General features: G+C 39.3%; 1 pseudogene; it reads right to left on the bottom strand.

Annotated features, from left to right (window-relative positions):
• Positions 1-1332: 1332 nt before the first annotated feature.
• LOC102855200 overlaps positions 1333-9849 on the bottom strand; it is a 29208-nt pseudogene continuing 20691 nt past the window's right edge.

The following is a 9849-nucleotide window of genomic DNA, read 5'->3' on the forward strand; positions in this document are numbered from 1 at the left end:
TTCTCCTTGTACAGCCCGGCGTCTTGGATGATCTGTTCTGCATACAGATTGAAAAGGTATGGAGACAAAATACATCCCTGATGGACCCCCTTCTTGGTTTTGAACCATATAGTGTCTCCTTGCTTTATTCTGATGACTTCCTCTTGGTCCAAGTATAGGTTTCACATTAGCACAATCAAATATTCTGGGATTTCCATTCTTCTCAGAGTCAGCCACAGCTTATTGTGGTCCACATAGTCAAAGCCTTTGCATAGTCAATGAAGGACAGATAGACATTTCTCCACTTTTTAAAACATTGATTTGCTTACAACACCCCACACACTTATTCCATGCATATTGTGCCCCTTACAACCCCTCATAGACATTGAACTTCATACAATTATCACCTGTCCATTTTTATGATCACTCTGTATCCCCAAGACACTACTGAACCTCTTTCTAAACTGTCTCCCCCTCAACCTCCAGTATCTCAGTGATTAGCTCTTCTTACTTCTTTTGCTTACCTCTCTCCTTCTATTTTTTTTTTTTTTGGTTTTCATATGAGAGTTCCTTTACATTGTATTTCATTTACTCACATTGTATTTTATACAATCTTACATTTACACTATGCTTCATAGAATTATTTATATATATTGTATTTTATATGAGCAATACTGTTGATCTGTGTCTATCATTACCCCCTCCATTTCACTTCCTCCACCTAATCTGCCCACAGAACTCTATTATCCTAGTGATTTCCATGATACCTCTTTGCCTGGACCATTCCCTCCTCTCCCTCCCCTTTTGGACATCTTACTAATTATTCTTATAATTTTACAATAATGGTCTTATGCAATATTTTTCCTTATAAGACTGAATTAGTTCATACAACATAATGCTTTGTAGTCTCTCCCATGTTATATAGTATTTTTTCCTCAGCATTTCTTTTTTTTTCTAATCCATTTAATGTGTCTTTTCAGCTTCACAAAGAAACCAGTAAATAAAACTGTAAACGACAGTCACAACATATGCTCTCACAGAAAGATAAAAAACTTGAAAATACGCAAAGATGCATCTACACTATTTTACATAAAAAGAGATTTAAAAAGTGCAAGGCAAAAATCTGCAGGTTTTGGTTTTTTTCTTCTTTTTTTGGAGGGAAGTTTTTAGGCACATCCATTTCTTTAAAGCAAGCTTCAGAATGCAATTCCAGTTTGTTCTTCATGACACCTGTTTTAAGTCTTTCAACAATTAATAATAATAATGATAATGATGATGATGATGATGAAAACAAACAAAAATACATCCCATGAAGGTAGAACCAGGAGCTTCCTGTCCCAGGAAGTGAGGTTTTCAGTTATGACGTATCCGTCCTTTTTTTATTCTTGCAGGTTTGGGTTTGGGGATGTATTGATTGTTGGCCTGGTACTCAAGTTTTTTACAGAAGTAGTGAATTGCTTTATTTAAAACCTTCTTCCAATGAGACCACAGGCTCCCATCCCAGCATTAGCTTCGCTTTCTTGATGTCAGGTTTTCTCTTTTGTGTGTCATCTTGAGCTTCGGAGAGAAACTGGATCTCACTTCCACTACCAACAAGGTTTTTAATTAACTCAGCAAACTCTTCTGGGTTGCCCAGGTTGACAGGGCTGCTGACGTTGCTGTTCATCAAAGCTTCAAGCCCATTCACAAGGTCACTCACATACTGGAATGCCCTCGTCTGAGACCCGGATCCATAGACCATGAGCGGCTCCCCCTGGAGGGCCTGCAGGATGAAGTTGCTGACGACCCAGCCGTCATTCATATGCATGCGGGACCCAAAGGTGTTGAATATTCTCGCCACGTTCACTTCAACTCCTTCCTGCTTCATATAGGCATAACGCATGGTCTCTGCAACATGCTTTCCTTCATCGTAACACGCTCATGGTCCTATGGGATTCACGTGTCCCCAGTAATCCTCACTTTGAGGGTGGACTTCAGGATCTCCATACACCTCAGAAGTGGAGGCCAGGAGGAGCCGTGCGCCCACTCGTTTTGCCAGCCCCAACATATTTAATGTCCCAATGGTATTAGTCTTTAATGTCTTGATCGTCAAGTCTTTTATAAATTCTGGATGTAAGTTCCTTATCTGATATGTCCTTACCAAATACTTGTTCCCAGTCTGTGGCTTCCGTTTTAATCCTATTGAAGTTTTTGGATGTGCATAGGATTTGATTTTTAAAAGACCCCATTCATCTCTATTTTATCTTCTCCTGGTTGTAGGTTTTTTAGGATACTTGGACGACTGTTTAGGTTGTGAATTAGGACTTGTAGTGTTCTTCCAAGCTTTTCTTTAATGAAGCTTATAGTCCTTGGTTTTAGTCCTAGGTCCATGATCCACCTTGATTTGGTTTTTGTATATGGAGTGAGGTGTGGATCTTGCTTGAGTCTTTTGCAGATACTTTTCCAATTTTGCCAACACCATTTGTTAAAAAGGCTGTCATTTCCCCACTCAACTGATTTAATCTCCTTCTCAAAAATCAGTTGACCATAGATAAATGGGCTGATCGCTTGGTTCTCAATTCTATTCCATTGATCTATGTGTCTGTCATTGTACCAGTACCATGCTGTCTTAACCACCACGGCAGTGTAGTAGAATTTCAAATCAGGGAGTGAGATACTTCCTACCTTTCTTTTATTTTTAAGGAGTGCTTCGCTTATTCGGAGCTTCTTTCCATTCCAAACGAAATCGGAGATTGCCTTTTCTATCTTCTTGAAGAATGGAATTGGTATTTTTATTGGGAATTGCACTAAATATATTCATTGCCTTTTGTAGTATTGCCGTTTTTTCACAATATTGAGCCTTCCTATCCATGAGCAGGGAATATTCTTCCACTTCTCTAGGCTTTTTTTTGTTTCTTGTAGTAATGTTTTGTAATTTTCTTTGACTAGATCCTTTGTCCTTCTGGTTAAATTTACTCCCAAGTATTTAATCTTGTAATTAGCTATTGTGAGTGGTATTGTTTTTATTAGTTCCGGGTATATATTCTCTTTGCCACTGTAGAAAAATCCAACTTATTTTTGTATGTGACCTTGTATCCTGCTACTTTGCTGATTTGGTCCACTGTGTCTAATAGTCTTCCTGCTGAGTGTTTAGGGAGTTCCATGTTTTTTAATGCAGTGTATTATTCCATTTTGTGAATATACCACAGCTTCTCTATCCATTCGTTTGCTGATGGGCTATTATGGACAAAGCCAAAATAAACATTGGTGTGCATATATCTGCTTGGTGTCAGTTACTGTCTCTTTGGGGTATATTCCCATGTTATATAGTATTTTTTTATAATTGTTATTCCTTAGTGTTGTAAATATTCCATTGTGTGAATGAACCACAATATCTCAATCCATTTATTTATTTATAGGCATTTGAATTGTTTTAATTTTCTTGTGAATAATGGTGCTCTGAATATAGATGTACATATATCCATTACTGCCTCAGTTCTAAATTCTTTGAGGTATATTCCTAAGAGTGTAATCGCTGGGTCATATGGAATATCTATGTTCAGCTTTTTTGAGAAAATACCAGACTGGTTTCCAGAGTGGTTGTACTGTTTAAAGTCCCACCAGCAGTACATGAGTGATCCAATCTCTCTGCATCTTCTCCAGCATTTATTGTTTGCTGTTCTGTTAAACAATGCTACTACTACTGGACTGAAATGATATCTCATCGTGGTTTTGATTTGCAGCTTTCATGATGCCAGTGATTTTGAGCATGTGTTAATGTGTCTGTTGGCCTTTTGAATGTCTTCCTTTGTGAAGTCTTCGTATTTTTTTCCCCCCAGCATATTTTGTTATTGGATTGTCAGTCTTTTTCTTATGGAGGCCCTGTAGTATTTCATAAATTTTCGTTATGAGACCTTTGAGATGACAGCATTGCTGAATGTCTTTTCCCAGTCTCTCTGTTTTCTTTTCTTCATTTTACAAAATGTTTTTGATACACACAGGAATTTGATCCTTAGACATTCACATTAGTCAATTTTGTCCTCTCTTGGTTGTGTTCTTCTGGCTATATTGCAAGCCTGTTTATAATGTATGCTAGGGCTTCTAAATTTGATCCCATTTTGCCATTTATGATCTTTATGGTTTTGAATATGACTTTTGGTTTCTTTTTCTCCCCAGTAGTGATTAATTTATAAAACATAGTGCATGGAAATGATTGTATGAAACACAATATGAATAAAGAATAGTTTGAAACCCAATATAAGCAAATTTTGTAAGCAAATAATTATTTTAAATCTACAGTGGAGAATTTATACCACATGGGTTTCACAAAACAATGTGTGCTTTCTTACATGGAAACACTGGAATATAGGATAAAGCTATAGCTCATAATTCATGCAAAATAGGTTTCACAAGTCTTTTGATTTCTTGACAGCTCATACCAAGGGTGGAGATTGTTGATTCAAACAAGGTGAAATCTTTAAGAACTCCAGTCTTTTCTCCATCTATCATGATGTTGCCTATATACCCAGAGGTGAGGATTTTAATTTTTTTTTTTGTGATATGTCATCTATATTGAAGCCTTTGTTCTACTGCAGTAAGCATTTTAATCTTTCTTACTTTCAGTAAGCAAAGTTAAGTCATCTACATAATGCAAGTTGTTGATGAGACTTTCTCTGGTCATATTGCCATATCCTTCTCTATAAAATACAGGTTTTTTTAAAATGAGTTGTTCAGCATATAGATTGAAGAGGTAGGGGAGAAGGATGCAGCTATAATGCATGTTGTTGTTGTTGTTACATGCCGTCGAGTCGGTTGTGACTCATAGCAACCCTATGTACAACAGCCCTAAACTCCACTCTGTCCTGTGCCAATCGCATTGTCTCTGACACTCCCACCCCAATTATCCCAGTCACGAATCAATCAACCTCATAGAGGGCCTTCCTCTCCTGCGCTGTCCCTCCACCCTCCCAAGCATGATGTCCCTCTCCAAGGACCGGTCTCTCCTCACAGCATGTCCAAAGTATGTTAGACGGAGCCTCAGAAACTTTGCCTCCAAGGAACCACCCGGTTTAACCCCTTCCAGGACAAATCTGTTTGCTTTCCTAGCAGTCCATGGTATTCTCAATACTCTTCTCCAGCACCACAGCTCAAAGGCATCAATTCTCCTTCTATCCTCCCTGGTCATTGTCCAACTCTCTGATGCATTACGAGTGATTGCAAAGACCATAGCCTGTATCCGACGCACCTTAGTCTCCAGAGAGACACCATTGCTCTTCAGTACTTTGGAGAGGTCCCTAACAGCAGACTTTCCCATGGCAATGCACTTTTTAATTTCCTAGCTGCTAGTGCCAAGACTGTTGACTATGGAGCCAAGCAAATTAAGCTGTGTACAATCTCAATCTCTTCACCATCCATCCTGATGCTGCCAATTGGTCCAGTGGTGAGAATCTTTATCTTCTTGACATTGAGCCTCAATCCATATTGTAGGCTGCAGTCCTTGACACTCTGCAGCAGGTGCTTCAGGTCCTCTTCAGTTTCAGCAAGCAGGGTTGTGTCATCCGTATAATGCAGGTTGTTGATAAATCGTCCACCAATCTTGACCCCACATTTCTCCTCATAGAGCCCAGTATCCCGGATAATCTGTTCTGCATATAGGTTGAAAAGATATGGAGATAGGATGCATCCCTGGTGTACGCCCTTCCCAATTTTGAACCCTGCAGTGTTCCCTTGCTCTGTTCTGACGACTGCCTCCTGGTCCAAGTATAAGTTTCGCATTAGAACTATCAAGTGTTAATAACAGGCATGCAAGGATGGTTCAATATAAGAAAAACAAGTAATGTAATTCATCATATTAACAAAGCAAAGAACAAGAACCACATGCTTATCTTTATCTTTTCTAAAATATGTAAATATGACTGAATAGTTGTATTGAAAATTTCTACTGAAAAATTTTCATTTCTCACCCTTTATAACTTTCCTGACTCTGAACTCTTCTTAGAGCCTGAATTTATTCACGTTTTCACAATGTAATAGTTCTTATCTTCCAAGTATAGATTTCACATAAGCACAATTAAATCTTCTGGGATTCCCGTTCTTTTCAAGGTTAGCCACAATTTGTTGTGATCCACACACTCAAATGTCTTTGAAAAGTCAATAAAACACAGATAAACTTCCCTCTGGTACTCTCTACTTTTGGCCAAGATCCAACTAACACTGGCTATGATGTCCCTCTTACCACAGCCTTTTCTAAACCCAGCCTGCACATCTGGCACTGCTGCTGATGTACTTTTACAGTCGTTTCTGGACAATTTTCAGTAGGATCTTGCTTGCATATTAGTGATAATAGTGATATTGTTTGATAATTCCACATGCCATTGGGTTATCTTTTTTTTTTTTTTGAATGGGAATAAACACAGACCTCTTTGGGTCAGTTGGCCAAATAATTGTCCTCTAAATTTCTTTGTATAACCTGATGAGTACTTCCAGAGCAGCATCTCTTTGCTGAAATATGTCAATCAGCATTCCATCAATTGCTGGGGTCTTGTTTTTTGCTAATTCCTTCAGAGCAGCTTGAACTTCCTCCTTCATCACCATTGTCTCTTGCTCATATGTTGTTTCATGAAATTCTTCTGTGTCAGCCAATTCTCTTTGATATAATAACTGTGTATTCTTTCCATCTTCTTTTGGCACTTCCTGGGTCATTCAACATTCAGCCTTCAGCATCCTTAAGTATTGCAACTCGAGGCTTAAATTTGTTCTTCAGTTCCTTCAGTTTAAGAAATGCCAAGCGAGTTCCTTTCTTTTGATTGTCCAACTCCAGTTCCATGCACCTTTCATTATAACACTTTGCTTTGTCTTCCCATGTTGCCCTTTGTAATCTTCTGTTCAGCTCGTTTCTTGATTTCTTTCCTTTGTCTTGGTTTCTCAGAGCTCTAGCGCAATAGCCAGAGTCTTTTTTGACATACATCTCAGTCTTTTGTTTTTGTAATGACTTTTTAGATTTTTCATGAATTATATTTTTTATATCACCCCACAGCTTATCTGCCTTCACTCAATAGTACTCAAGCCTTCAAATCTGTTCTTAATATGGTCTTCAAATTCTGATAGGATAGACTCAAGGTCAAAGTTTGGTTCTTGTGGATCTGACTTGATTTTCTCCAGCTTCTCTTTGAACTTGGATATGAATAGCTAGTTGATGGTTTGTTTCATAATTAACACCTAGCCTAGTTCTCAGAGCTGATATAAACACTTTTGATACCAGCAGTCAAGAAATCTATAGACAAATTGCACTGGGAAAGTATGCTGTCAGGGACCTCTCTAGAGTACTGAAGAGCAATGATGTCTGTCTAGAGACTAAGGTGAACCTAATCCAGGCCACGGTCTTTGCAATTACTTCCTATATATCTGAGAGCTGTGCACTAACTAAGGATGATAGAAGGATCAATGCCTCTGAGTTGTGATGCTTGAGAAGAGTGTTGAACACAGACCGCCAGGAGAATAAAAAGGTCTGTCCTTGAGAAGGTGAAATCAAGCTGCTCCTTGGAAGCACAGATTTTGAATCACATACTTTGGTCATGTGTTCAGGAGGGACCAGTTCTTGGTGAAGGATATCATGTTTGAAAGGGTGGAGGGATAGTGCAGAAGGAGAAGGTCTAGGATGAGATGGATTGACTTAGTGACTAGAGAAATGGGATTAAGCCTGTCAGAGATGATGAGATTGTCTCAGAATAGGGCAGGTTTCAGATCTAATGTACACAGGGTCGCTATGAGTCGCAATGGCACATAAAAACAATAACTACAATAGTTTTAAACTGGTGATTTGTTCCACTTCCCTTTAATATCACTTGCTAATATGGATAAGGAACTCTGGTGGCTTTGTGGTAAGGAGTAGTACTACCAACATAGAGATGATTTTTGTTAGGTGCCATTGAGTTGGAATCAACCCATAGCTTAACATTCAGTGAGTTTTCAGAGTCAGTTAATCACACAGGAAGAGAATGTTCATCTTTCTCCTGTAGATTCGAACCACATGCCTTTGGGTTGGTAGCACAATTCTTTACCACTAGACTATCAGAGTTCCCTAACAAAAACATACACAGTTCAAATCCACCAGCTGCTCTGCTGGAGAAAGAGAGACCATCTCCTCACGTGTGATTTACCACCTCTCAGAACCTGCTGGCGGGTCAGCTATGAGTCAGTTCTTACTTAATGGCAAGTAACAATACCACCACCATCAATATGTGATGGGAGACCTTAAATCCAATGGATTAATAATATTCATCGAAAGCTAAAATGTAACTAATCTGTCATTATGACACCATTCGTTCTCTTATATCTATGACAAATATTAATTTTTTATGCAGACTGTGCATTGTATTACATGTTGCATTGTTAACAGAAAAGTCTGGTTGTCTAATCCACCATCTGCTCTATAGGAGAGAGTTTGATGTCTTCTCTGGTTATGATGTATAGCCTCAAAAATCCAATGGAGTGTCAGCTGTGAATCATAACTGACTTGACAGCAGTGAGTTAAGGTAACCATATTTTTAAATAAATGAAAAAGAAGCAGGTAAAATGAGGTTTTAAAAAATATTTAACTTAATATAATATTAGAATTTCAACAAAAATCAATATTGCTTGCACTGTGTTATTTTATTTTTGTTGTTGATTGCTGTCAACTGGAAGCTGGTTTCTTGAGTCTTGATAAGAATCACATAAGGAAAGTTCTGGGTTGTGTTTGATTTGTGATATTGTTGTTTTTCCTCCACAAGTGGATATCAGTTGGCCTTTGGCTCCTTTTGGCCAACAAGGTCCCAAGGTCTGAGGCCTGTTATAGGGTGTGTCTTTAAAACTTTGTAGTCAAGCAACAAATGCTGGCATGGTTGTGGAGAAACTGGAACCCTTATTCACTGTTGGTGGAAGTGTAAAATGGTGCAACCATTGTGGAAAGTGGTATGGCGCTTTCTCAAAAAGTTGGAAATAGAGATGCCATTTGACCCAGCAATTCCACTACTGGGAATACACCCTGAAGAGACCATAGCTGACATCCAAGCTGTTGTGCATAGGGTCGCTATGAGTCGGAAAGGACTCGACGGCACATAACAACAACAACAACAGTGGAGTGTACTTCCGGCAGGCCACTCAGAGAAGGGGTTAAGACAACTGGCTAGCTGAAACCTGGGCAGCTTAGAAGCCAGTCTCACACCCTCCTATCTTCCCAGACCCTCCCATCTTCCCAGGTAATCGAAGACGCAAAAATCACGCAACATTCGTTCCAGCAGGCCGCTCAGAGAAGGGGTTAAGACAACTGGCTAGCTGAAACCTTGGCAGCTTAGAAGCCAGTCTCAGACCCTCCCATCTTCCCAGACCCTACCATCTTCCCAAGTATTTGAAGGCACAAAAGTCGCATGACATTCGTTCCGGCAGGCCGCTCAGAGAAGGGGTTAAGACAACCGGCTAGCTTAAAAGCCTATCTACACACCAGTTCTACAGGATGCATCACTTTTGCTAGGGAAACTTTACGACTAAACTTCAGAGACATTGATGCCAACATAAGGAACTACCATCAGATGATGTGTTTGGAATCACAGAAGCCATGGAAGCTTCATATATAAGTTATTAGATGGAGGACTGGTCAAAGGGAGATAGATGTGAAGGGAGGGGGTAGAAGTGGATGGGTATCCTGGTGGATGGTGGAGCAGGGAGATAAGTGGGTAAAGAGGCGTGTGAGAAAGGCAGGGACAACACTGACACTAAAGTTAACTCCACAATAAGGGATATACCTTTAACTGGCTGGTATGTCTGATACTTCTCTAAATCTGAACATTCACATAAAGACAGACTAGGAAGTAGGATTGGCCATCCACTTCTGAAATAGCAGGCCTCTGAAAA

This window comes from Elephantulus edwardii, unplaced genomic scaffold, assembly GCF_000299155.1.
Source record: "Elephantulus edwardii isolate Elephantulus edwardi_28Jun2011 unplaced genomic scaffold, EleEdw1.0 scaffold00360, whole genome shotgun sequence".
Taxonomy (NCBI): domain Eukaryota; kingdom Metazoa; phylum Chordata; class Mammalia; order Macroscelidea; family Macroscelididae; genus Elephantulus; species Elephantulus edwardii.